At 53.2% G+C, this 26622-nt stretch overlaps 14 non-coding genes across 14 annotated transcripts; all 14 read left to right on the forward strand.

The window, feature by feature from the left end:
- The first annotated feature begins 1298 nt into the window (after window positions 1-1298).
- Window positions 1299-1417, forward strand: LOC143999161 (5S ribosomal RNA). Its single transcript, XR_013277989.1, has one exon. It is a non-coding gene; the product is annotated as a 5S ribosomal RNA (ribosomal RNA).
- Window positions 1418-3108: 1691 nt separating this feature from the next.
- Window positions 3109-3227, forward strand: LOC143999173 (5S ribosomal RNA). Its single transcript, XR_013277990.1, has one exon. It is a non-coding gene; the product is annotated as a 5S ribosomal RNA (ribosomal RNA).
- A 1691-nt stretch (window positions 3228-4918) lies between these two features.
- LOC143999186 (5S ribosomal RNA) lies at window positions 4919-5037 on the forward strand. Its single transcript, XR_013277991.1, has one exon. It is a non-coding gene; the product is annotated as a 5S ribosomal RNA (ribosomal RNA).
- A 1694-nt stretch (window positions 5038-6731) lies between these two features.
- Window positions 6732-6850, forward strand: LOC143999198 (5S ribosomal RNA). Its single transcript, XR_013277992.1, has one exon. It is a non-coding gene; the product is annotated as a 5S ribosomal RNA (ribosomal RNA).
- A 1694-nt stretch (window positions 6851-8544) lies between these two features.
- LOC143999210 (5S ribosomal RNA) lies at window positions 8545-8663 on the forward strand. The gene has a single exon (XR_013277993.1). It is a non-coding gene; the product is annotated as a 5S ribosomal RNA (ribosomal RNA).
- A 1691-nt stretch (window positions 8664-10354) lies between these two features.
- Window positions 10355-10473, forward strand: LOC143999569 (5S ribosomal RNA). The gene has a single exon (XR_013278039.1). It is a non-coding gene; the product is annotated as a 5S ribosomal RNA (ribosomal RNA).
- A 1691-nt stretch (window positions 10474-12164) lies between these two features.
- Window positions 12165-12283, forward strand: LOC143999593 (5S ribosomal RNA). Its single transcript, XR_013278061.1, has one exon. It is a non-coding gene; the product is annotated as a 5S ribosomal RNA (ribosomal RNA).
- A 1694-nt stretch (window positions 12284-13977) lies between these two features.
- LOC143999615 (5S ribosomal RNA) lies at window positions 13978-14096 on the forward strand. The gene has a single exon (XR_013278080.1). It is a non-coding gene; the product is annotated as a 5S ribosomal RNA (ribosomal RNA).
- Window positions 14097-15790: 1694 nt separating this feature from the next.
- Window positions 15791-15909, forward strand: LOC143999105 (5S ribosomal RNA). The gene has a single exon (XR_013277984.1). It is a non-coding gene; the product is annotated as a 5S ribosomal RNA (ribosomal RNA).
- A 1694-nt stretch (window positions 15910-17603) lies between these two features.
- LOC143999222 (5S ribosomal RNA) lies at window positions 17604-17722 on the forward strand. The gene has a single exon (XR_013277994.1). It is a non-coding gene; the product is annotated as a 5S ribosomal RNA (ribosomal RNA).
- Window positions 17723-19413: 1691 nt separating this feature from the next.
- On the forward strand, window positions 19414-19532 carry LOC143999235 (5S ribosomal RNA). Its single transcript, XR_013277996.1, has one exon. It is a non-coding gene; the product is annotated as a 5S ribosomal RNA (ribosomal RNA).
- A 1694-nt stretch (window positions 19533-21226) lies between these two features.
- On the forward strand, window positions 21227-21345 carry LOC143999247 (5S ribosomal RNA). The gene has a single exon (XR_013277997.1). It is a non-coding gene; the product is annotated as a 5S ribosomal RNA (ribosomal RNA).
- Window positions 21346-23036: 1691 nt separating this feature from the next.
- LOC143999571 (5S ribosomal RNA) lies at window positions 23037-23155 on the forward strand. Its single transcript, XR_013278041.1, has one exon. It is a non-coding gene; the product is annotated as a 5S ribosomal RNA (ribosomal RNA).
- A 1691-nt stretch (window positions 23156-24846) lies between these two features.
- On the forward strand, window positions 24847-24965 carry LOC143999596 (5S ribosomal RNA). The gene has a single exon (XR_013278063.1). It is a non-coding gene; the product is annotated as a 5S ribosomal RNA (ribosomal RNA).
- The last annotated feature ends 1657 nt before the right edge of the window (window positions 24966-26622 follow it).

Here is a 26622-nt window from a genome sequence, read left to right on the forward strand (position 1 = left end):
CATTCCACAGCGATCTCCAGGCTGGGGGACAGCACGGGAAACACGCACGCCGACTGCCAAAGCCAGAGAGAAGCCACAGAGCCGACCCCTCGTCAAACCGGCACCCTGAAGCGGCTAAGGTGTAGGCAGCAGGTTGCCTACAGGAGCGCGGTTTTAGTTAGCGGCTGCCCCAGGCTTGGAGGGAAAGAGGTAATGCGTGCGCTGCTGGTTTTTTTGGATCTAGCCTACCCACCGGTCATATAAATATAGGGGAAGGCTGCGTTTCGGGTGATCAGGCAGCACTTGCACGAGGCCAACTAGGGTTGCCACCTCATCCCTTTAAACCCAAACACATCTGAATTACACAGGTTCTGAGGCTAATTAAATGCAGATAAGGCAACAAGTGAGTTTAATTACCACCTTAATCAGCCAAAGAATCTGTGCAATTCAGATGTGTTTGGATTTAAAGGGATGAGATGGCAACTCAAAGGCCAACATGAACTGCTACCTTGTAGAGGTAATCCTGGGAAGCCAATCAGTGGTCGTTTGGGTCAGGATATGACCATTGTTCACGTTGAACTGTAATGGGCCAGACTTCTCAGTCAAGTTGCATCAAGTGTTCTAAGCCTTCTCTGAAGTCCTTGAAAGGGGTGCATCATGCATGTTGGTCTCCAGGCCTATTGAAAAGAAGTTGGGTGAGTAAGGCGGCACATGTGGGGTATGGAGCAGCTCTACAGGAAAAGGTCTACCTAGTGGGCAAGTCAAGCAGTTGCTTGACTGCAGCCACTGGTGAGGCATGGTGCCTGTTATAGGTGAGGGGTCCTCCGGTAGCCAGGGGGGTAGATGTACTGGCTTCCTCCCCAGCAGTCAGCTTCCAGTAGCCAACGGAACAGAAGGCAGGTTCTGGAGATCCATGGGCTGGCCACCTGCTAGGAGAGCGAAGGCGTAAACAAGTGCAGGCATAAGGCCCCGCGCTACATGCAACCTGCTGCTCTTCTTCTTCTTCCTGTGGTGCAAAGCCTTGTCAGCGAAAAGGGTTAAAGTCAGGCCAGGGGAAGCCAGAAAGGAGCCGTGGAAGCAAGGCTGAGGATGTGGTGTGTGCGTGAGAAGGTGCAGGCAGGAAGAGGTTAAAGAGGGAGCAAAGCAGCAGGAGGCAGGGACGGGCTTGAGGAGAGCAAGCGAGAGGAGAGACGACACGACAAAGTGCGGTGTGCTGCCATGCTTGTGAAAAGGCACAGCTGATTGTAGTAAAGTCAAGGAAAGGCGGAGCCAGGCTGCCGGTGACAAGTACAAGAAGCTTGAAAGAGACCATGAGCTTCGCCTACGGCCACACCACCCTGAATGCGCCCGCTCTCGTCTGATCTCGGAAGCTAAGCAGGGTCGGGCCTGGTTAGTACTTGGATGGGAGACCGCCTGGGAATACCAGGTGCTGTAGGCTTTTGCTTTTCTTCCACCAGGGGTCAGTCACTCTCCCATAATGCCTCTTTTTACATTCACTTTTACCCAAAGCGCTCTCCCTCTCTGCAAGCCCTCCTGCACACCTAGCTCCTACAAAATCACCCCTGCCCAACCAAGCCTACACTTTTTACAAGCCCACTTATACAATCTCACCCCTTCTTTCAAAAATACACTTTCTTCTCTCTACCTCCCTCCCTCAGGAGATTGCCACGCATCCAGTCCCCTATAGCAGCAAAACAACGGCCAGGCGCAACCCCCACCTAGCTAGCCCCCATCCTACATCCTGCTTAGGCTCCACGGCCCAGCCATTTTCCAGCACTCTCCTGAGACCTTTTGGTGCCATCACTCCTGCTCTTTAGTCGCCCTTGCGCCAACACATTCCACAGCGATCTCCAGGCTGGGGGACAGCACGGGAAACACGCACGCCGACTGCCAAAGCCAGAGAGAAGCCACAGAGCCGACCCCTCGTCAAACCGGCACCCTGAAGCGGCTAAGGTGTAGGCAGCAGGTTGCCTACAGGAGCGCGGTTTTAGTTAGCGGCTGCCCCAGGCTTGGAGGGAAAGAGGTAATGCGTGCGCTGCTGGTTTTTTTGGATCTAGCCTACCCACCGGTCATATAAATATAGGGGAAGGCTGGGTTTCGGGTGATCAGGCAGCACTTGCACGAGGCCAACTAGGGTTGCCACCTCATCCCTTTAAACCCAAACACATCTGAATTACACAGGTTCTGAGGCTAATTAAATGCAGATAAGGCAACAAGTGAGTTTAATTACCACCTTAATCAGCCAAAGAATCTGTGCAATTCAGATGTGTTTGGATTTAAAGGGATGAGATGGCAACTCAAAGGCCAATATGAACTGCTACCTTGTAGAGGTAATCCTGGGAAGCCAATCAGTGGTCGTTTGGGTCAGGATATGACCATTGTTCACGTTGAACTGTAATGGGCCAGACTTCTCAGTCAAGTTGCATCAAGTGTTCTAAGCCTTCTCTGAAGTCCTTGAAAGGGGTGCATCATGCATGTTGGTCTCCAGGCCTATTGAAAAGAAGTTGGGTGAGTAAGGCGGCACATGTGGGGTATGGAGCAGCTCTACAGGAAAAGGTCTACCTAGTGGGCAAGTCAAGCAGTTGCTTGACTGCAGCCACTGGTGAGGCATGGTGCCTGGTATAGGTGAGGGGTCCTCCGGTAGCCAGGGGGGTAGATGTACTGGCTTCCTCCCCAGCAGTCAGCTTCCAGTAGCCAACGGAACAGAAGGCAGGTTCTGGAGATCCATGGGCTGGCCACCTGCTAGGAGAGCGAAGGCGTAAACAAGTGCAGGCATAAGGCCCCGCGCTACATGCAACCTGCTGCTCTTCTTCTTCCTGTGGTGCAAAGCCTTGTCAGCGAAAAGGGTTAAAGTCAGGCCAGGGGAAGCCAGAAAGGAGCCGTGGAAGCAAGGCTGAGGATGTGGTGTGTGCGTGAGAAGGTGCAGGCAGGAAGAGGTTAAAGAGGGAGCAAAGCAGCAGGAGGCAGGGACGGGCTTGAGGAGAGCAAGCGAGAGGAGAGACGACACGACAAAGTGCGGTGTGCTGCCATGCTTGTGAAAAGGCACAGCTGATTGTAGTAAAGTCAAGGAAAGGCGGAGCCAGGCTGCCGGTGACAAGTACAAGAAGCTTGAAAGAGACCATGAGCTTCGCCTACGGCCACACCACCCTGAATGCGCCCGCTCTCGTCTGATCTCGGAAGCTAAGCAGGGTCGGGCCTGGTTAGTACTTGGATGGGAGACCGCCTGGGAATACCAGGTGCTGTAGGCTTTTGCTTTTCTTCCACCAGGGGTCAGTCACTCTCCCATAATGCCTCTTTTTACATTCACTTTTACCCAAAGCGCTCTCCCTCTCTGCAAGCCCTCCTGCACACCTACATCCTACAAAATCACCCCTGCCCAACCAAGCCTACACTTTTTACAAGCCCACTTATACAATCTCACCCCTTCTTTCAAAAATACACTTTCTTCTCTCTACCTCCCTCCCTCAGGAGATTGCCACGCATCCAGTCCCCTATAGCAGCAAAACAACGGCCAGGCGCAACCCCCACCTAGCTAGCCCCCATCCTACATCCTGCTTAGGCTCCACGGCCCAGCCATTTTCCAGCACTCTCCTGAGACCTTTTGGTGCCATCACTCCTGCTCTTTAGTCGCCCTTGCGCCAACACATTCCACAGCGATCTCCAGGCTGGGGGACAGCACGGGAAACACGCACGCCGACTGCCAAAGCCAGAGAGAAGCCACAGAGCCGACCCCTCGTCAAACCGGCACCCTGAAGCGGCTAAGGTGTAGGCAGCAGGTTGCCTACAGGAGCGCGGTTTTAGTTAGCGGCTGCCCCAGGCTTGGAGGGAAAGAGGTAATGCGTGCGCTGCTGGTTTTTTTGGATCTAGCCTACCCACCGGTCATATAAATATAGGGGAAGGCTGCGTTTCGGGTGATCAGGCAGCACTTGCACGAGGCCAACTAGGGTTGCCACCTCATCCCTTTAAACCCAAACACATCTGAATTACACAGGTTCTGAGGCTAATTAAATGCAGATAAGGCAACAAGTGAGTTTAATTACCACCTTAATCAGCCAAAGAATCTGTGCAATTCAGATGTGTTTGGATTTAAAGGGATGAGATGGCAACTCAAAGGCCAATATGAACTGCTACCTTGTAGAGGTAATCCTGGGAAGCCAATCAGTGGTCGTTTGGGTCAGGATATGACCATTGTTCACGTTGAACTGTAATGGGCCAGACTTCTCAGTCAAGTTGCATCAAGTGTTCTAAGCCTTCTCTGAAGTCCTTGAAAGGGGTGCATCATGCATGTTGGTCTCCAGGCCTATTGAAAAGAAGTTGGGTGAGTAAGGCGGCACATGTGGGGTATGGAGCAGCTCTACAGGAAAAGGTCTACCTAGTGGGCAAGTCAAGCAGTTGCTTGACTGCAGCCACTGGTGAGGCATGGTGCCTGGTATAGGTGAGGGGTCCTCCGGTAGCCAGGGGGGTAGATGTACTGGCTTCCTCCCCAGCAGTCAGCTTCCAGTAGCCAACGGAACAGAAGGCAGGTTCTGGAGATCCATGGGCTGGCCACCTGCTAGGAGAGCGAAGGCGTAAACAAGTGCAGGCATAAGGCCCCGCGCTACATGCAACCTGCTGCTCTTCTTCTTCCTGTGGTGCAAAGCCTTGTCAGCGAAAAGGGTTAAAGTCAGGCCAGGGGAAGCCAGAAAGGAGCCGTGGAAGCAAGGCTGAGGATGTGGTGTGTGCGTGAGAAGGTGCAGGCAGGAAGAGGTTAAAGAGGGAGCAAAGCAGCAGGAGGCAGGGACGGGCTTGAGGAGAGCAAGCGAGAGGAGAGACGACACGACAAAGTGCGGTGTGCTGCCATGCTTGTGAAAAGGCACAGCTGATTGTAGTAAAGTCAAGGAAAGGCGGAGCCAGGCTGCCGGTGACAAGTACAAGAAGCTTGAAAGAGACCATGAGCTTTGCCTACGGCCACACCACCCTGAATGCGCCCGCTCTCGTCTGATCTCGGAAGCTAAGCAGGGTCGGGCCTGGTTAGTACTTGGATGGGAGACCGCCTGGGAATACCAGGTGCTGTAGGCTTTTGCTTTTCTTCCACCAGGGGTCAGTCACTCTCCCATAATGCCTCTTTTTACATTCACTTTTACCCAAAGCGCTCTCCCTCTCTGCAAGCCCTCCTGCACACCTAGCTCCTACAAAATCACCCCTGCCCAACCAAGCCTACACTTTTTACAAGCCCACTTATACAATCTCACCCCTTCTTTCAAAAATACACTTTCTTCTCTCTACCTCCCTCCCTCAGGAGATTGCCACGCATCCAGTCCCCTATAGCAGCAAAACAACGGCCAGGCGCAACCCCCACCTAGCTAGCCCCCATCCTACATCCTGCTTAGGCTCCACGGCCCAGCCATTTTCCAGCACTCTCCTGAGACCTTTTGGTGCCATCACTCCTGCTCTTTAGTCGCCCTTGCGCCAACACATTCCACAGCGATCTCCAGGCTGGGGGACAGCACGGGAAACACGCACGCCGACTGCCAAAGCCAGAGAGAAGCCACAGAGCCGACCCCTCGTCAAACCGGCACCCTGAAGCGGCTAAGGTGTAGGCAGCAGGTTGCCTACAGGAGCGCGGTTTTAGTTAGCGGCTGCCCCAGGCTTGGAGGGAAAGAGGTAATGCGTGCGCTGCTGGTTTTTTTGGATCTAGCCTACCCACCGGTCATATAAATATAGGGGAAGGCTGCGTTTCGGGTGATCAGGCAGCACTTGCACGAGGCCAACTAGGGTTGCCACCTCATCCCTTTAAACCCAAACACATCTGAATTACACAGGTTCTGAGGCTAATTAAATGCAGATAAGGCAACAAGTGAGTTTAATTACCACCTTAATCAGCCAAAGAATCTGTGCAATTCAGATGCGTTTGGATTTAAAGGGATGAGATGGCAACTCAAAGGCCAACATGAACTGCTACCTTGTAGAGGTAATCCTGGGAAGCCAATCAGTGGTCGTTTGGGTCAGGATATGACCATTGTTCACGTTGAACTGTAATGGGCCAGACTTCTCAGTCAAGTTGCATCAAGTGTTCTAAGCCTTCTCTGAAGTCCTTGAAAGGGGTGCATCATGCATGTTGGTCTCCAGGCCTATTGAAAAGAAGTTGGCTGAGTAAGGCGGCACATGTGGGGTATGGAGCAACTCTACAGGAAAAGGTCTACCTAGTGGGCAAGTCAAGCAGTTGCTTGACTGCAGCCACTGGTGAGGCATGGTGCCTGGTATAGGTGAGGGGTCCTCCGGTAGCCAGGGGGGTAGATGTACTGGCTTCCTCCCCAGCAGTCAGCTTCCAGTAGCCAACGGAACAGAAGGCAGGTTCTGGAGATCCATGGGCTGGCCACCTGCTAGGAGAGCGAAGGCGTAAACAAGTGCAGGCATAAGGCCCCGCGCTACATGCAACCTGCTGCTCTTCTTCTTCTTCCTGTGGTGCAAAGCCTTGTCAGCGAAAAGGGTTAAAGTCAGGCCAGGGGAAGCCAGAAAGGAGCCGTGGAAGCAAGGCTGAGGATGTGGTGTGTGCGTGAGAAGGTGCAGGCAGGAAGAGGTTAAAGAGGGAGCAAAGCAGCAGGAGGCAGGGACGGGCTTGAGGAGAGCAAGCGAGAGGAGAGACGACACGACAAAGTGCGGTGTGCTGCCATGCTTGTGAAAAGGCACAGCTGATTGTAGTAAAGTCGAGGAAAGGCGGAGCCAGGCTGCCGGTGACAAGTACAAGAAGCTTGAAAGAGACCATGAGCTTCGCCTACGGCCACACCACCCTGAATGCGCCCGCTCTCGTCTGATCTCGGAAGCTAAGCAGGGTCGGGCCTGGTTAGTACTTGGATGGGAGACCGCCTGGGAATACCAGGTGCTGTAGGCTTTTGCTTTTCTTCCACCAGGGGTCAGTCACTCTCCCATAATGCCTCTTTTTACATTCACTTTTACCCAAAGCGCTCTCCCTCTCTGCAAGCCCTCCTGCACACCTACATCCTACAAAATCACCCCTGCCCAACCAAGCCTACACTTTTTACAAGCCCACTTATACAATCTCACCCCTTCTTTCAAAAATACACTTTCTTCTCTCTACCTCCCTCCCTCAGGAGATTGCCACGCATCCAGTCCCCTATAGCAGCAAAACAACGGCCAGGCGCAACCCCCACCTAGCTAGCCCCCATCCTACATCCTGCTTAGGCTCCACGGCCCAGCCATTTTCCAGCACTCTCCTGAGACCTTTTGGTGCCATCACTCCTGCTCTTTAGTCGCCCTTGCGCCAACACATTCCACAGCGATCTCCAGGCTGGGGGACAGCACGGGAAACACGCACGCCGACTGCCAAAGCCAGAGAGAAGCCACAGAGCCGACCCCTCGTCAAACCGGCACCCTGAAGCGGCTAAGGTGTAGGCAGCAGGTTGCCTACAGGAGCGCGGTTTTAGTTAGCGGCTGCCCCAGGCTTGGAGGGAAAGAGGTAATGCGTGCGCTGCTGGTTTTTTTGGATCTAGCCTACCCACCGGTCATATAAATATAGGGGAAGGCTGCGTTTCGGGTGATCAGGCAGCACTTGCACGAGGCCAACTAGGGTTGCCACCTCATCCCTTTAAACCCAAACACATCTGAATTACACAGGTTCTGAGGCTAATTAAATGCAGATAAGGCAACAAGTGAGTTTAATTACCACCTTAATCAGCCAAAGAATCTGTGCAATTCAGATGCGTTTGGATTTAAAGGGATGAGATGGCAACTCAAAGGCCAACATGAACTGCTACCTTGTAGAGGTAATCCTGGGAAGCCAATCAGTGGTCGTTTGGGTCAGGATATGACCATTGTTCACGTTGAACTGTAATGGGCCAGACTTCTCAGTCAAGTTGCATCAAGTGTTCTAAGCCTTCTCTGAAGTCCTTGAAAGGGGTGCATCATGCATGTTGGTCTCCAGGCCTATTGAAAAGAAGTTGGCTGAGTAAGGCGGCACATGTGGGGTATGGAGCAACTCTACAGGAAAAGGTCTACCTAGTGGGCAAGTCAAGCAGTTGCTTGACTGCAGCCACTGGTGAGGCATGGTGCCTGGTATAGGTGAGGGGTCCTCCGGTAGCCAGGGGGGTAGATGTACTGGCTTCCTCCCCAGCAGTCAGCTTCCAGTAGCCAACGGAACAGAAGGCAGGTTCTGGAGATCCATGGGCTGGCCACCTGCTAGGAGAGCGAAGGCGTAAACAAGTGCAGGCATAAGGCCCCGCGCTACATGCAACCTGCTGCTCTTCTTCTTCTTCCTGTGGTGCAAAGCCTTGTCAGCGAAAAGGGTTAAAGTCAGGCCAGGGGAAGCCAGAAAGGAGCCGTGGAAGCAAGGCTGAGGATGTGGTGTGTGCGTGAGAAGGTGCAGGCAGGAAGAGGTTAAAGAGGGAGCAAAGCAGCAGGAGGCAGGGACGGGCTTGAGGAGAGCAAGCGAGAGGAGAGACGACACGACAAAGTGCGGTGTGCTGCCATGCTTGTGAAAAGGCACAGCTGATTGTAGTAAAGTCAAGGAAAGGCGGAGCCAGGCTGCCGGTGACAAGTACAAGAAGCTTGAAAGAGACCATGAGCTTCGCCTACGGCCACACCACCCTGAATGCGCCCGCTCTCGTCTGATCTCGGAAGCTAAGCAGGGTCGGGCCTGGTTAGTACTTGGATGGGAGACCGCCTGGGAATACCAGGTGCTGTAGGCTTTTGCTTTTCTTCCACCAGGGGTCAGTCACTCTCCCATAATGCCTCTTTTTACATTCACTTTTACCCAAAGCGCTCTCCCTCTCTGCAAGCCCTCCTGCACACCTACATCCTACAAAATCACCCCTGCCCAACCAAGCCTACACTTTTTACAAGCCCACTTATACAATCTCACCCCTTCTTTCAAAAATACACTTTCTTCTCTCTACCTCCCTCCCTCAGGAGATTGCCACGCATCCAGTCCCCTATAGCAGCAAAACAACGGCCAGGCGCAACCCCCACCTAGCTAGCCCCCATCCTACATCCTGCTTAGGCTCCACGGCCCAGCCATTTTCCAGCACTCTCCTGAGACCTTTTGGTGCCATCACTCCTGCTCTTTAGTCGCCCTTGCGCCAACACATTCCACAGCGATCTCCAGGCTGGGGGACAGCACGGGAAACACGCACGCCGACTGCCAAAGCCAGAGAGAAGCCACAGAGCCGACCCCTCGTCAAACCGGCACCCTGAAGCGGCTAAGGTGTAGGCAGCAGGTTGCCTACAGGAGCGCGGTTTTAGTTAGCGGCTGCCCCAGGCTTGGAGGGAAAGAGGTAATGCGTGCGCTGCTGGTTTTTTTGGATCTAGCCTACCCACCGGTCATATAAATATAGGGGAAGGCTGCGTTTCGGGTGATCAGGCAGCACTTGCACGAGGCCAACTAGGGTTGCCACCTCATCCCTTTAAACCCAAACACATCTGAATTACACAGGTTCTGAGGCTAATTAAATGCAGATAAGGCAACAAGTGAGTTTAATTACCACCTTAATCAGCCAAAGAATCTGTGCAATTCAGATGTGTTTGGATTTAAAGGGATGAGATGGCAACTCAAAGGCCAATATGAACTGCTACCTTGTAGAGGTAATCCTGGGAAGCCAATCAGTGGTCGTTTGGGTCAGGATATGACCATTGTTCACGTTGAACTGTAATGGGCCAGACTTCTCAGTCAAGTTGCATCAAGTGTTCTAAGCCTTCTCTGAAGTCCTTGAAAGGGGTGCATCATGCATGTTGGTCTCCAGGCCTATTGAAAAGAAGTTGGGTGAGTAAGGCGGCACATTTGGGGTATGGAGCAACTCTACAGGAAAAGGTCTACCTAGTGGGCAAGTCAAGCAGTTGCTTGACTGCAGCCACTGGTGAGGCATGGTGCCTGGTATAGGTGAGGGGTCCTCCGGTAGCCAGGGGGGTAGATGTACTGGCTTCCTCCCCAGCAGTCAGCTTCCAGTAGCCAACGGAACAGAAGGCAGGTTCTGGAGATCCATGGGCTGGCCACCTGCTAGGAGAGCGAAGGCGTAAACAAGTGCAGGCATAAGGCCCCGCGCTACATGCAACCTGCTGCTCTTCTTCTTCCTGTGGTGCAAAGCCTTGTCAGCGAAAAGGGTTAAAGTCAGGCCAGGGGAAGCCAGAAAGGAGCCGTGGAAGCAAGGCTGAGGATGTGGTGTGTGCGTGAGAAGGTGCAGGCAGGAAGAGGTTAAAGAGGGAGCAAAGCAGCAGGAGGCAGGGACGGGCTTGAGGAGAGCAAGCGAGAGGAGAGACGACACGACAAAGTGCGGTGTGCTGCCATGCTTGTGAAAAGGCACAGCTGATTGTAGTAAAGTCAAGGAAAGGCGGAGCCAGGCTGCCGGTGACAAGTACAAGAAGCTTGAAAGAGACCATGAGCTTCGCCTACAGCCACACCACCCTGAATGCGCCCGCTCTCGTCTGATCTCGGAAGCTAAGCAGGGTCGGGCCTGGTTAGTACTTGGATGGGAGACCGCCTGGGAATACCAGGTGCTGTAGGCTTTTGCTTTTCTTCCACCAGGGGTCAGTCACTCTCCCATAATGCCTCTTTTTACATTCACTTTTACCCAAAGCGCTCTCCCTCTCTGCAAGCCCTCCTGCACACCTAGCTCCTACAAAATCACCCCTGCCCAACCAAGCCTACACTTTTTACAAGCCCACTTATACAATCTCACCCCTTCTTTCAAAAATACACTTTCTTCTCTCTACCTCCCTCCCTCAGGAGATTGCCACGCATCCAGTCCCCTATAGCAGCAAAACAACGGCCAGGCGCAACCCCCACCTAGCTAGCCCCCATCCTACATCCTGCTTAGGCTCCACGGCCCAGCCATTTTCCAGCACTCTCCTGAGACCTTTTGGTGCCATCACTCCTGCTCTTTAGTCGCCCTTGCGCCAACACATTCCACAGCGATCTCCAGGCTGGGGGACAGCACGGGAAACACGCACGCCGACTGCCAAAGCCAGAGAGAAGCCACAGAGCCGACCCCTCGTCAAACCGGCACCCTGAAGCGGCTAAGGTGTAGGCAGCAGGTTGCCTACAGGAGCGCGGTTTTAGTTAGCGGCTGCCCCAGGCTTGGAGGGAAAGAGGTAATGCGTGCGCTGCTGGTTTTTTTGGATCTAGCCTACCCACCGGTCATATAAATATAGGGGAAGGCTGGGTTTCGGGTGATCAGGCAGCACTTGCACGAGGCCAACTAGGGTTGCCACCTCATCCCTTTAAACCCAAACACATCTGAATTACACAGGTTCTGAGGCTAATTAAATGCAGATAAGGCAACAAGTGAGTTTAATTACCACCTTAATCAGCCAAAGAATCTGTGCAATTCAGATGCGTTTGGATTTAAAGGGATGAGATGGCAACTCAAAGGCCAACATGAACTGCTACCTTGTAGAGGTAATCCTGGGAAGCCAATCAGTGGTCGTTTGGGTCAGGATATGACCATTGTTCACGTTGAACTGTAATGGGCCAGACTTCTCAGTCAAGTTGCATCAAGTGTTCTAAGCCTTCTCTGAAGTCCTTGAAAGGGGTGCATCATGCATGTTGGTCTCCAGGCCTATTGAAAAGAAGTTGGGTGAGTAAGGCGGCACATGTGGGGTATGGAGCAGCTCTACAGGAAAAGGTCTACCTAGTGGGCAAGTCAAGCAGTTGCTTGACTGCAGCCACTGGTGAGGCATGGTGCCTGGTATAGGTGAGGGGTCCTCCGGTAGCCAGGGGGGTAGATGTACTGGCTTCCTCCCCAGCAGTCAGCTTCCAGTAGCCAACGGAACAGAAGGCAGGTTCTGGAGATCCATGGGCTGGCCACCTGCTAGGAGAGCGAAGGCGTAAACAAGTGCAGGCATAAGGCCCCGCGCTACATGCAACCTGCTGCTCTTCTTCTTCCTGTGGTGCAAAGCCTTGTCAGCGAAAAGGGTTAAAGTCAGGCCAGGGGAAGCCAGAAAGGAGCCGTGGAAGCAAGGCTGAGGATGTGGTGTGTGCGTGAGAAGGTGCAGGCAGGAAGAGGTTAAAGAGGGAGCAAAGCAGCAGGAGGCAGGGACGGGCTTGAGGAGAGCAAGCGAGAGGAGAGACGACACGACAAAGTGCGGTGTGCTGCCATGCTTGTGAAAAGGCACAGCTGATTGTAGTAAAGTCAAGGAAAGGCGGAGCCAGGCTGCCGGTGACAAGTACAAGAAGCTTGAAAGAGACCATGAGCTTCGCCTACGGCCACACCACCCTGAATGTGCCCGCTCTCGTCTGATCTCGGAAGCTAAGCAGGGTCGGGCCTGGTTAGTACTTGGATGGGAGACCGCCTGGGAATACCAGGTGCTGTAGGCTTTTGCTTTTCTTCCACCAGGGGTCAGTCACTCTCCCATAATGCCTCTTTTTACATTCACTTTTACCCAAAGCGCTCTCCCTCTCTGCAAGCCCTCCTGCACACCTAGCTCCTACAAAATCACCCCTGCCCAACCAAGCCTACACTTTTTACAAGCCCACTTATACAATCTCACCCCTTCTTTCAAAAATACACTTTCTTCTCTCTACCTCCCTCCCTCAGGAGATTGCCACGCATCCAGTCCCCTATAGCAGCAAAACAACGGCCAGGCGCAACCCCCACCTAGCTAGCCCCCATCCTACATCCTGCTTAGGCTCCACGGCCCAGCCATTTTCCAGCACTCTCCTGAGACCTTTTGGTGCCATCACTCCTGCTCTTTAGTCGCCCTTGCGCCAACACATTCCACAGCGATCTCCAGGCTGGGGGACAGCAGGGGAAACACGCACGCCGACTGCCAAAGCCAGAGAGAAGCCACAGAGCCGACCCCTCGTCAAACCGGCACCCTGAAGCGGCTAAGGTGTAGGCAGCAGGTTGCCTACAGGAGCGCGGTTTTAGTTAGCGGCTGCCCCAGGCTTGGAGGGAAAGAGGTAATGCGTGCGCTGCTGGTTTTTTTGGATCTAGCCTACCCACCGGTCATATAAATATAGGGGAAGGCTGCGTTTCGGGTGATCAGGCAGCATTTGCACGAGGCCAACTAGGGTTGCCACCTCATCCCTTTAAACCCAAACACATCTGAATTACACAGGTTCTGAGGCTAATTAAATGCAGATAAGGCAACAAGTGAGTTTAATTACCACCTTAATCAGCCAAAGAATCTGTGCAATTCAGATGCGTTTGGATTTAAAGGGATGGGATGGCAACTCAAAGGCCAATATGAACTGCTACCTTGTAGAGGTAATCCTGGGAAGCCAATCAGTGGTCGTTTGGGTCAGGATATGACCATTGTTCACGTTGAACTGTAATGGGCCAGACTTCTCAGTCAAGTTGCATCAAGTGTTCTAAGCCTTCTCTGAAGTCCTTGAAAGGGGTGCATCATGCATGTTGGTCTCCAGGCCTATTGAAAAGAAGTTGGGTGAGTAAGGCGGCACATTTGGGGTATGGAGCAACTCTACAGGAAAAGGTCTACCTAGTGGGCAAGTCAAGCAGTTGCTTGACTGCAGCCACTGGTGAGGCATGGTGCCTGGTATAGGTGAGGGGTCCTCCGGTAGCCAGGGGGGTAGATGTACTGGCTTCCTCCCCAGCAGTCAGCTTCCAGTAGCCAACGGAACAGAAGGCAGGTTCTGGAGATCCATGGGCTGGCCACCTGCTAGGAGAGCGAAGGCGTAAACAAGTGCAGGCATAAGGCCCCGCGCTACATGCAACCTGCTGCTCTTCTTCTTCTTCCTGTGGTGCAAAGCCTTGTCAGCGAAAAGGGTTAAAGTCAGGCCAGGGGAAGCCAGAAAGGAGCCGTGGAAGCAAGGCTGAGGATGTGGTGTGTGCGTGAGAAGGTGCAGGCAGGAAGAGGTTAAAGAGGGAGCAAAGCAGCAGGAGGCAGGGACGGGCTTGAGGAGAGCAAGCGAGAGGAGAGACGACACGACAAAGTGCGGTGTGCTGCCATGCTTGTGAAAAGGCACAGCTGATTGTAGTAAAGTCAAGGAAAGGCGGAGCCAGGCTGCCGGTGACAAGTACAAGAAGCTTGAAAGAGACCATGAGCTTCACCTACGGCCACACCACCCTGAATGCGCCCGCTCTCGTCTGATCTCGGAAGCTAAGCAGGGTCGGGCCTGGTTAGTACTTGGATGGGAGACCGCCTGGGAATACCAGGTGCTGTAGGCTTTTGCTTTTCTTCCACCAGGGGTCAGTCACTCTCCCATAATGCCTCTTTTTACATTCACTTTTACCCAAAGCGCTCTCCCTCTCTGCAAGCCCTCCTGCACACCTAGCTCCTACAAAATCACCCCTGCCCAACCAAGCCTACACTTTTTACAAGCCCACTTATACTATCTCACCCCTTCTTTCAAAAATACACTTTCTTCTCTCTACCTCCCTCCCTCAGGAGATTGCCACGCATCCAGTCCCCTATAGCAGCAAAACAACGGCCAGGCGCAACCCCCACCTAGCTAGCCCCCATCCTACATCCTGCTTAGGCTCCACGGCCCAGCCATTTTCCAGCACTCTCCTGAGACCTTTTGGTGCCATCACTCCTGCTCTTTAGTCGCCCTTGCGCCAACACATTCCACAGCGATCTCCAGGCTGGGGGACAGCACGGGAAACACGCACGCCGACTGCCAAAGCCAGAGAGAAGCCACAGAGCCGACCCCTCGTCAAACCGGCACCCTGAAGCGGCTAAGGTGTAGGCAGCAGGTTGCCTACAGGAGCGCGGTTTTAGTTAGCGGCTGCCCCAGGCTTGGAGGGAAAGAGGTAATGCGTGCGCTGCTGGTTTTTTTGGATCTAGCCTACCCACCGGTCATATAAATATAGGGGAAGGCTGGGTTTCGGGTGATCAGGCAGCACTTGCACGAGGCCAACTAGGGTTGCCACCTCATCCCTTTAAACCCAAACACATCTGAATTACACAGGTTCTGAGGCTAATTAAATGCAGATAAGGCAACAAGTGAGTTTAATTACCACCTTAATCAGCCAAAGAATCTGTGCAATTCAGATGTGTTTGGATTTAAAGGGATGAGATGGCAACTCAAAGGCCAATATGAACTGCTACCTTGTAGAGGTAATCCTGGGAAGCCAATCAGTGGTCGTTTGGGTCAGGATATGACCATTGTTCACGTTGAACTGTAATGGGCCAGACTTCTCAGTCAAGTTGCATCAAGTGTTCTAAGCCTTCTCTGAAGTCCTTGAAAGGGGTGCATCATGCATGTTGGTCTCCAGGCCTATTGAAAAGAAGTTGGGTGAGTAAGGCGGCACATGTGGGGTATGGAGCAGCTCTACAGGAAAAGGTCTACCTAGTGGGCAAGTCAAGCAGTTGCTTGACTGCAGCCACTGGTGAGGCATGGTGCCTGTTATAGGTGAGGGGTCCTCCGGTAGCCAGGGGGGTAGATGTACTGGCTTCCTCCCCAGCAGTCAGCTTCCAGTAGCCAACGGAACAGAAGGCAGGTTCTGGAGATCCATGGGCTGGCCACCTGCTAGGAGAGCGAAGGCGTAAACAAGTGCAGGCATAAGGCCCCGCGCTACATGCAACCTGCTGCTCTTCTTCTTCTTCCTGTGGTGCAAAGCCTTGTCAGCGAAAAGGGTTAAAGTCAGGCCAGGGGAAGCCAGAAAGGAGCCGTGGAAGCAAGGCTGAGGATGTGGTGTGTGCGTGAGAAGGTGCAGGCAGGAAGAGGTTAAAGAGGGAGCAAAGCAGCAGGAGGCAGGGACGGGCTTGAGGAGAGCAAGCGAGAGGAGAGACGACACGACAAAGTGCGGTGTGCTGCCATGCTTGTGAAAAGGCACAGCTGATTGTAGTAAAGTCAAGGAAAGGCGGAGCCAGGCTGCCGGTGACAAGTACAAGAAGCTTGAAAGAGACCATGAGCTTCGCCTACGGCCACACCACCCTGAATGCGCCCGCTCTCGTCTGATCTCGGAAGCTAAGCAGGGTCGGGCCAGGTTAGTACTTGGATGGGAGACCGCCTGGGAATACCAGGTGCTGTAGGCTTTTGCTTTTCTTCCACCAGGGGTCAGTCACTCTCCCATAATGCCTCTTTTTACATTCACTTTTACCCAAAGCGCTCTCCCTCTCTGCAAGCCCTCCTGCACACCTACATCCTACAAAATCACCCCTGCCCAACCAAGCCTACACTTTTTACAAGCCCACTTATACAATCTCACCCCTTCTTTCAAAAATACACTTTCTTCTCTCTACCTCCCTCCCTCAGGAGATTGCCACGCATCCAGTCCCCTATAGCAGCAAAACAACGGCCAGGCGCAACCCCCACCTAGCTAGCCCCCATCCTACATCCTGCTTAGGCTCCACGGCCCAGCCATTTTCCAGCACTCTCCTGAGACCTTTTGGTGCCATCACTCCTGCTCTTTAGTCGCCCTTGCGCCAACACATTCCACAGCGATCTCCAGGCTGGGGGACAGCAGGGGAAACACGCACGCCGACTGCCAAAGCCAGAGAGAAGCCACAGAGCCGACCCCTCGTCAAACCGGCACCCTGAAGCGGCTAAGGTGTAGGCAGCAGGTTGCCTACAGGAGCGCGGTTTTAGTTAGCGGCTGCCCCAGGCTTGGAGGGAAAGAGGTAATGCGTGCGCTGCTGGTTTTTTTGGATCTAGCCTACCCACCGGTCATATAAATATAGGGGAAGGCTGCGTTTCGGGTGATCAGGCAGCACTTGCACGAGGCCAACTAGGGTTGCCACCTCATCCCTTTAAACCCAAACACATCTGAATTACACAGGTTCTGAGGCTAATTAAATGCAGATAAGGCAACAAGTGAGTTTAATTACCACCTTAATCAGCCAAAGAATCTGTGCAATTCAGATGTGTTTGGATTTAAAGGGATGAGATGGCAACTCAAAGGCCAATATGAACTGCTACCTTGTAGAGGTAATCCTGGGAAGCCAATCAGTGGTCGTTTGGGTCAGGATATGACCATTGTTCACGTTGAACTGTAATGGGCCAGACTTCTCAGTCAAGTTGCATCAAGTGTTCTAAGCCTTCTCTGAAGTCCTTGAAAGGGGTGCATCATGCATGTTGGTCTCCAGGCCTATTGAAAAGAAGTTGGGTGAGTAAGGCGGCACATGTGGGGTATGGAGCAGCTCTACAGGAAAAGGTCTACCTAGTGGGCAAGTCAAGCAGTTGCTTGACTGCAGCCACTGGTGAGGCATGGTGCCTGTTATAGGTGAGGGGTCCTCCGGTAGCCAGGGGGGTAGATGTACTGGCTTCCTCCCCAGCAGTCAGCTTCCAGTAGCCAACGGAACAGAAGGCAGGTTCTGGAGATCCATGGGCTGGCCACCTGCTAGGAGAGCGAAGGCGTAAACAAGTGCAGGCATAAGGCCCCGCGCTACATGCAACCTGCTGCTCTTCTTCTTCTTCCTGTGGTGCAAAGCCTTGTCAGCGAAAAGGGTTAAAGTCAGGCCAGGGGAAGCCAGAAAGGAGCCGTGGAAGCAAGGCTGAGGATGTGGTGTGTGCGTGAGAAGGTGCAGGCAGGAAGAGGTTAAAGAGGGAGCAAAGCAGCAGGAGGCAGGGACGGGCTTGAGGAGAGCAAGCGAGAGGAGAGACGACACGACAAAGTGCGGTGTGCTGCCATGCTTGTGAAAAGGCACAGCTGATTGTAGTAAAGTCAAGGAAAGGCGGAGCCAGGCTGCCGGTGACAAGTACAAGAAGCTTGAAAGAGACCATGAGCTTCGCCTACGGCCACACCACCCTGAATGCGCCCGCTCTCGTCTGATCTCGGAAGCTAAGCAGGGTCGGGCCTGGTTAGTACTTGGATGGGAGACCGCCTGGGAATACCAGGTGCTGTAGGCTTTTGCTTTTCTTCCACCAGGGGTCAGTCACTCTCCCATAATGCCTCTTTTTACATTCACTTTTACCCAAAGCGCTCTCCCTCTCTGCAAGCCCTCCTGCACACCTACATCCTACAAAATCACCCCTGCCCAACCAAGCCTACACTTTTTACAAGCCCACTTATACAATCTCACCCCTTCTTTCAAAAATACACTTTCTTCTCTCTACCTCCCTCCCTCAGGAGATTGCCACGCATCCAGTCCCCTATAGCAGCAAAACAACGGCCAGGCGCAACCCCCACCTAGCTAGCCCCCATCCTACATCCTGCTTAGGCTCCACGGCCCAGCCATTTTCCAGCACTCTCCTGAGACCTTTTGGTGCCATCACTCCTGCTCTTTAGTCGCCCTTGCGCCAACACATTCCACAGCGATCTCCAGGCTGGGGGACAGCAGGGGAAACACGCACGCCGACTGCCAAAGCCAGAGAGAAGCCACAGAGCCGACCCCTCGTCAAACCGGCACCCTGAAGCGGCTAAGGTGTAGGCAGCAGGTTGCCTACAGGAGCGCGGTTTTAGTTAGCGGCTGCCCCAGGCTTGGAGGGAAAGAGGTAATGCGTGCGCTGCTGGTTTTTTTGGATCTAGCCTACCCACCGGTCATATAAATATAGGGGAAGGCTGCGTTTCGGGTGATCAGGCAGCACTTGCACGAGGCCAACTAGGGTTGCCACCTCATCCCTTTAAACCCAAACACATCTGAATTACACAGGTTCTGAGGCTAATTAAATGCAGATAAGGCAACAAGTGAGTTTAATTACCACCTTAATCAGCCAAAGAATCTGTGCAATTCAGATGTGTTTGGATTTAAAGGGATGAGATGGCAACTCAAAGGCCAATATGAACTGCTACCTTGTAGAGGTAATCCTGGGAAGCCAATCAGTGGTCGTTTGGGTCAGGATATGACCATTGTTCACGTTGAACTGTAATGGGCCAGACTTCTCAGTCAAGTTGCATCAAGTGTTCTAAGCCTTCTCTGAAGTCCTTGAAAGGGGTGCATCATGCATGTTGGTCTCCAGGCCTATTGAAAAGAAGTTGGGTGAGTAAGGCGGCACATGTGGGGTATGGAGCAGCTCTACAGGAAAAGGTCTACCTAGTGGGCAAGTCAAGCAGTTGCTTGACTGCAGCCACTGGTGAGGCATGGTGCCTGTTATAGGTGAGGGGTCCTCCGGTAGCCAGGGGGGTAGATGTACTGGCTTCCTCCCCAGCAGTCAGCTTCCAGTAGCCAACGGAACAGAAGGCAGGTTCTGGAGATCCATGGGCTGGCCACCTGCTAGGAGAGCGAAGGCGTAAACAAGTGCAGGCATAAGGCCCCGCGCTACATGCAACCTGCTGCTCTTCTTCTTCCTGTGGTGCAAAGCCTTGTCAGCGAAAAGGGTTAAAGTCAGGCCAGGGGAAGCCAGAAAGGAGCCGTGGAAGCAAGGCTGAGGATGTGGTGTGTGCGTGAGAAGGTGCAGGCAGGAAGAGGTTAAAGAGGGAGCAAAGCAGCAGGAGGCAGGGACAGGCTTGAGGAGAGCAAGCGAGAGGAGAGACGACACGACAAAGTGCGGTGTGCTGCCATGCTTGTGAAAAGGCACAGCTGATTGTAGTAAAGTCAAGGAAAGGCGGAGCCAGGCTGCCGGTGACAAGTACAAGAAGCTTGAAAGAGACCATGAGCTTCGCCTACGGCCACACCACCCTGAATGCGCCCGCTCTCGTCTGATCTCGGAAGCTAAGCAGGGTCGGGCCTGGTTAGTACTTGGATGGGAGACCGCCTGGGAATACCAGGTGCTGTAGGCTTTTGCTTTTCTTCCACCAGGGGTCAGTCACTCTCCCATAATGCCTCTTTTTACATTCACTTTTACCCAAAGCGCTCTCCCTCTCTGCAAGCCCTCCTGCACACCTAGCTCCTACAAAATCACCCCTGCCCAACCAAGCCTACACTTTTTACAAGCCCACTTATACAATCTCACCCCTTCTTTCAAAAATACACTTTCTTCTCTCTACCTCCCTCCCTCAGGAGATTGCCACGCATCCAGTCCCCTATAGCAGCAAAACAACGGCCAGGCGCAACCCCCACCTAGCTAGCCCCCATCCTACATCCTGCTTAGGCTCCACGGCCCAGCCATTTTCCAGCACTCTCCTGAGACCTTTTGGTGCCATCACTCCTGCTCTTTAGTCGCCCTTGCGCCAACACATTCCACAGCGATCTCCAGGCTGGGGGACAGCACGGGAAACACGCACGCCGACTGCCAAAGCCAGAGAGAAGCCACAGAGCCGACCCCTCGTCAAACCGGCACCCTGAAGCGGCTAAGGTGTAGGCAGCAGGTTGCCTACAGGAGCGCGGTTTTAGTTAGCGGCTGCCCCAGGCTTGGAGGGAAAGAGGTAATGCGTGCGCTGCTGGTTTTTTTGGATCTAGCCTACCCACCGGTCATATAAATATAGGGGAAGGCTGCGTTTCGGGTGATCAGGCAGCACTTGCACGAGGCCAACTAGGGTTGCCACCTCATCCCTTTAAACCCAAACACATCTGAATTACACAGGTTCTGAGGCTAATTAAATGCAGATAAGGCAACAAGTGAGTTTAATTACCACCTTAATCAGCCAAAGAATCTGTGCAATTCAGATGCGTTTGGATTTAAAGGGATGAGATGGCAACTCAAAGGCCAACATGAACTGCTACCTTGTAGAGGTAATCCTGGGAAGCCAATCAGTGGTCGTTTGGGTCAGGATATGACCATTGTTCACGTTGAACTGTAATGGGCCAGACTTCTCAGTCAAGTTGCATCAAGTGTTCTAAGCCTTCTCTGAAGTCCTTGAAAGGGGTGCATCATGCATGTTGGTCTCCAGGCCTATTGAAAAGAAGTTGGCTGAGTAAGGCGGCACATGTGGGGTATGGAGCAACTCTACAGGAAAAGGTCTACCTAGTGGGCAAGTCAAGCAGTTGCTTGACTGCAGCCACTGGTGAGGCATGGTGCCTGGTATAGGTGAGGGGTCCTCCGGTAGCCAGGGGGGTAGATGTACTGGCTTCCTCCCCAGCAGTCAGCTTCCAGTAGCCAACGGAACAGAAGGCAGGTTCTGGAGATCCATGGGCTGGCCACCTGCTAGGAGAGCGAAGGCGTAAACAAGTGCAGGCATAAGGCCCCGCGCTACATGCAACCTGCTGCTCTTCTTCTTCTTCCTGTGGTGCAAAGCCTTGTCAGCGAAAAGGGTTAAAGTCAGGCCAGGGGAAGCCAGAAAGGAGCCGTGGAAGCAAGGCTGAGGATGTGGTGTGTGCGTGAGAAGGTGCAGGCAGGAAGAGGTTAAAGAGGGAGCAAAGCAGCAGGAGGCAGGGACGGGCTTGAGGAGAGCAAGCGAGAGGAGAGACGACACGACAAAGTGCGGTGTGCTGCCATGCTTGTGAAAAGGCACAGCTGATTGTAGTAAAGTCAAGGAAAGGCGGAGCCAGGCTGCCGGTGACAAGTACAAGAAGCTTGAAAGAGACCATGAGCTTCGCCTACGGCCACACCACCCTGAATGCGCCCGCTCTCGTCTGATCTCGGAAGCTAAGCAGGGTCGGGCCTGGTTAGTACTTGGATGGGAGACCGCCTGGGAATACCAGGTGCTGTAGGCTTTTGCTTTTCTTCCACCAGGGGTCAGTCACTCTCCCATAATGCCTCTTTTTACATTCACTTTTACCCAAAGCGCTCTCCCTCTCTGCAAGCCCTCCTGCACACCTACATCCTACAAAATCACCCCTGCCCAACCAAGCCTACACTTTTTACAAGCCCACTTATACAATCTCACCCCTTCTTTCAAAAATACACTTTCTTCTCTCTACCTCCCTCCCTCAGGAGATTGCCACGCATCCAGTCCCCTATAGCAGCAAAACAACGGCCAGGCGCAACCCCCACCTAGCTAGCCCCCATCCTACATCCTGCTTAGGCTCCACGGCCCAGCCATTTTCCAGCACTCTCCTGAGACCTTTTGGTGCCATCACTCCTGCTCTTTAGTCGCCCTTGCGCCAACACATTCCACAGCGATCTCCAGGCTGGGGGACAGCACGGGAAACACGCACGCCGACTGCCAAAGCCAGAGAGAAGCCACAGAGCCGACCCCTCGTCAAACCGGCACCCTGAAGCGGCTAAGGTGTAGGCAGCAGGTTGCCTACAGGAGCGCGGTTTTAGTTAGCGGCTGCCCCAGGCTTGGAGGGAAAGAGGTAATGCGTGCGCTGCTGGTTTTTTTGGATCTAGCCTACCCACCGGTCATATAAATATAGGGGAAGGCTGCGTTTCGGGTGATCAGGCAGCACTTGCACGAGGCCAACTAGGGTTGCCACCTCATCCCTTTAAACCCAAACACATCTGAATTACACAGGTTCTGAGGCTAATTAAATGCAGATAAGGCAACAAGTGAGTTTAATTACCACCTTAATCAGCCAAAGAATCTGTGCAATTCAGATGTGTTTGGATTTAAAGGGATGAGATGGCAACTCAAAGGCCAATATGAACTGCTACCTTGTAGAGGTAATCCTGGGAAGCCAATCAGTGGTCGTTTGGGTCAGGATATGACCATTGTTCACGTTGAACTGTAATGGGCCAGACTTCTCAGTCAAGTTGCATCAAGTGTTCTAAGCCTTCTCTGAAGTCCTTGAAAGGGGTGCATCATGCATGTTGGTCTCCAGGCCTATTGAAAAGAAGTTGGGTGAGTAAGGCGGCACATTTGGGGTATGGAGCAACTCTACAGGAAAAGGTCTACCTAGTGGGCAAGTCAAGCAGTTGCTTGACTGCAGCCACTGGTGAGGCATGGTGCCTGGTATAGGTGAGGGGTCCTCCGGTAGCCAGGGGGGTAGATGTACTGGCTTCCTCCCCAGCAGTCAGCTTCCAGTAGCCAACGGAACAGAAGGCAGGTTCTGGAGATCCATGGGCTGGCCACCTGCTAGGAGAGCGAAGGCGTAAACAAGTGCAGGCATAAGGCCCCGCGCTACATGCAACCTGCTGCTCTTCTTCTTCCTGTGGTGCAAAGCCTTGTCAGCGAAAAGGGTTAAAGTCAGGCCAGGGGAAGCCAGAAAGGAGCCGTGGAAGCAAGGCTGAGGATGTGGTGTGTGCGTGAGAAGGTGCAGGCAGGAAGAGGTTAAAGAGGGAGCAAAGCAGCAGGAGGCAGGGACGGGCTTGAGGAGAGCAAGCGAGAGGAGAGACGACACGACAAAGTGCGGTGTGCTGCCATGCTTGTGAAAAGGCACAGCTGATTGTAGTAAAGTCAAGGAAAGGCGGAGCCAGGCTGCCGGTGACAAGTACAAGAAGCTTGAAAGAGACCATGAGCTTCGCCTACAGCCACACCACCCTGAATGCGCCCGCTCTCGTCTGATCTCGGAAGCTAAGCAGGGTCGGGCCTGGTTAGTACTTGGATGGGAGACCGCCTGGGAATACCAGGTGCTGTAGGCTTTTGCTTTTCTTCCACCAGGGGTCAGTCACTCTCCCATAATGCCTCTTTTTACATTCACTTTTACCCAAAGCGCTCTCCCTCTCTGCAAGCCCTCCTGCACACCTAGCTCCTACAAAATCACCCCTGCCCAACCAAGCCTACACTTTTTACAAGCCCACTTATACAATCTCACCCCTTCTTTCAAAAATACACTTTCTTCTCTCTACCTCCCTCCCTCAGGAGATTGCCACGCATCCAGTCCCCTATAGCAGCAAAACAACGGCCAGGCGCAACCCCCACCTAGCTAGCCCCCATCCTACATCCTGCTTAGGCTCCACGGCCCAGCCATTTTCCAGCACTCTCCTGAGACCTTTTGGTGCCATCACTCCTGCTCTTTAGTCGCCCTTGCGCCAACACATTCCACAGCGATCTCCAGGCTGGGGGACAGCACGGGAAACACGCACGCCGACTGCCAAAGCCAGAGAGAAGCCACAGAGCCGACCCCTCGTCAAACCGGCACCCTGAAGCGGCTAAGGTGTAGGCAGCAGGTTGCCTACAGGAGCGCGGTTTTAGTTAGCGGCTGCCCCAGGCTTGGAGGGAAAGAGGTAATGCGTGCGCTGCTGGTTTTTTTGGATCTAGCCTACCCACCGGTCATATAAATATAGGGGAAGGCTGGGTTTCGGGTGATCAGGCAGCACTTGCACGAGGCCAACTAGGGTTGCCACCTCATCCCTTTAAACCCAAACACATCTGAATTACACAGGTTCTGAGGCTAATTAAATGCAGATAAGGCAACAAGTGAGTTTAATTACCACCTTAATCAGCCAAAGAATCTGTGCAATTCAGATGCGTTTGGATTTAAAGGGATGAGATGGCAACTCAAAGGCCAACATGAACTGCTACCTTGTAGAGGTAATCCTGGGAAGCCAATCAGTGGTCGTTTGGGTCAGGATATGACCATTGTTCACGTTGAACTGTAATGGGCCAGACTTCTCAGTCAAGTTGCATCAAGTGTTCTAAGCCTTCTCTGAAGTCCTTGAAAGGGGTGCATCATGCATGTTGGTCTCCAGGCCTATTGAAAAGAAGTTGGGTGAGTAAGGCGGCACATGTGGGGTATGGAGCAGCTCTACAGGAAAAGGTCTACCTAGTGGGCAAGTCAAGCAGTTGCTTGACTGCAGCCACTGGTGAGGCATGGTGCCTGGTATAGGTGAGGGGTCCTCCGGTAGCCAGGGGGGTAGATGTACTGGCTTCCTCCCCAGCAGTCAGCTTCCAGTAGCCAACGGAACAGAAGGCAGGTTCTGGAGATCCATGGGCTGGCCACCTGCTAGGAGAGCGAAGGCGTAAACAAGTGCAGGCATAAGGCCCCGCGCTACATGCAACCTGCTGCTCTTCTTCTTCCTGTGGTGCAAAGCCTTGTCAGCGAAAAGGGTTAAAGTCAGGCCAGGGGAAGCCAGAAAGGAGCCGTGGAAGCAAGGCTGAGGATGTGGTGTGTGCGTGAGAAGGTGCAGGCAGGAAGAGGTTAAAGAGGGAGCAAAGCAGCAGGAGGCAGGGACGGGCTTGAGGAGAGCAAGCGAGAGGAGAGACGACACGACAAAGTGCGGTGTGCTGCCATGCTTGTGAAAAGGCACAGCTGATTGTAGTAAAGTCAAGGAAAGGCGGAGCCAGGCTGCCGGTGACAAGTACAAGAAGCTTGAAAGAGACCATGAGCTTCGCCTACGGCCACACCACCCTGAATGTGCCCGCTCTCGTCTGATCTCGGAAGCTAAGCAGGGTCGGGCCTGGTTAGTACTTGGATGGGAGACCGCCTGGGAATACCAGGTGCTGTAGGCTTTTGCTTTTCTTCCACCAGGGGTCAGTCACTCTCCCATAATGCCTCTTTTTACATTCACTTTTACCCAAAGCGCTCTCCCTCTCTGCAAGCCCTCCTGCACACCTAGCTCCTACAAAATCACCCCTGCCCAACCAAGCCTACACTTTTTACAAGCCCACTTATACAATCTCACCCCTTCTTTCAAAAATACACTTTCTTCTCTCTACCTCCCTCCCTCAGGAGATTGCCACGCATCCAGTCCCCTATAGCAGCAAAACAACGGCCAGGCGCAACCCCCACCTAGCTAGCCCCCATCCTACATCCTGCTTAGGCTCCACGGCCCAGCCATTTTCCAGCACTCTCCTGAGACCTTTTGGTGCCATCACTCCTGCTCTTTAGTCGCCCTTGCGCCAACACATTCCACAGCGATCTCCAGGCTGGGGGACAGCAGGGGAAACACGCACGCCGACTGCCAAAGCCAGAGAGAAGCCACAGAGCCGACCCCTCGTCAAACCGGCACCCTGAAGCGGCTAAGGTGTAGGCAGCAGGTTGCCTACAGGAGCGCGGTTTTAGTTAGCGGCTGCCCCAGGCTTGGAGGGAAAGAGGTAATGCGTGCGCTGCTGGTTTTTTTGGATCTAGCCTACCCACCGGTCATATAAATATAGGGGAAGGCTGCGTTTCGGGTGATCAGGCAGCATTTGCACGAGGCCAACTAGGGTTGCCACCTCATCCCTTTAAACCCAAACACATCTGAATTACACAGGTTCTGAGGCTAATTAAATGCAGATAAGGCAACAAGTGAGTTTAATTACCACCTTAATCAGCCAAAGAATCTGTGCAATTCAGATGCGTTTGGATTTAAAGGGATGGGATGGCAACTCAAAGGCCAATATGAACTGCTACCTTGTAGAGGTAATCCTGGGAAGCCAATCAGTGGTCGTTTGGGTCAGGATATGACCATTGTTCACGTTGAACTGTAATGGGCCAGACTTCTCAGTCAAGTTGCATCAAGTGTTCTAAGCCTTCTCTGAAGTCCTTGAAAGGGGTGCATCATGCATGTTGGTCTCCAGGCCTATTGAAAAGAAGTTGGGTGAGTAAGGCGGCACATTTGGGGTATGGAGCAACTCTACAGGAAAAGGTCTACCTAGTGGGCAAGTCAAGCAGTTGCTTGACTGCAGCCACTGGTGAGGCATGGTGCCTGGTATAGGTGAGGGGTCCTCCGGTAGCCAGGGGGGTAGATGTACTGGCTTCCTCCCCAGCAGTCAGCTTCCAGTAGCCAACGGAACAGAAGGCAGGTTCTGGAGATCCATGGGCTGGCCACCTGCTAGGAGAGCGAAGGCGTAAACAAGTGCAGGCATAAGGCCCCGCGCTACATGCAACCTGCTGCTCTTCTTCTTCTTCCTGTGGTGCAAAGCCTTGTCAGCGAAAAGGGTTAAAGTCAGGCCAGGGGAAGCCAGAAAGGAGCCGTGGAAGCAAGGCTGAGGATGTGGTGTGTGCGTGAGAAGGTGCAGGCAGGAAGAGGTTAAAGAGGGAGCAAAGCAGCAGGAGGCAGGGACGGGCTTGAGGAGAGCAAGCGAGAGGAGAGACGACACGACAAAGTGCGGTGTGCTGCCATGCTTGTGAAAAGGCACAGCTGATTGTAGTAAAGTCAAGGAAAGGCGGAGCCAGGCTGCCGGT

Source organism: Lithobates pipiens, unplaced genomic scaffold, assembly GCF_037356315.1.
Source record: "Lithobates pipiens isolate NorthernLeopardFrog02 unplaced genomic scaffold, aLitPip1_a1.2 Scaffold_19, whole genome shotgun sequence".
NCBI classification, from domain to species: Eukaryota; Metazoa; Chordata; class Amphibia; order Anura; family Ranidae; genus Lithobates; species Lithobates pipiens.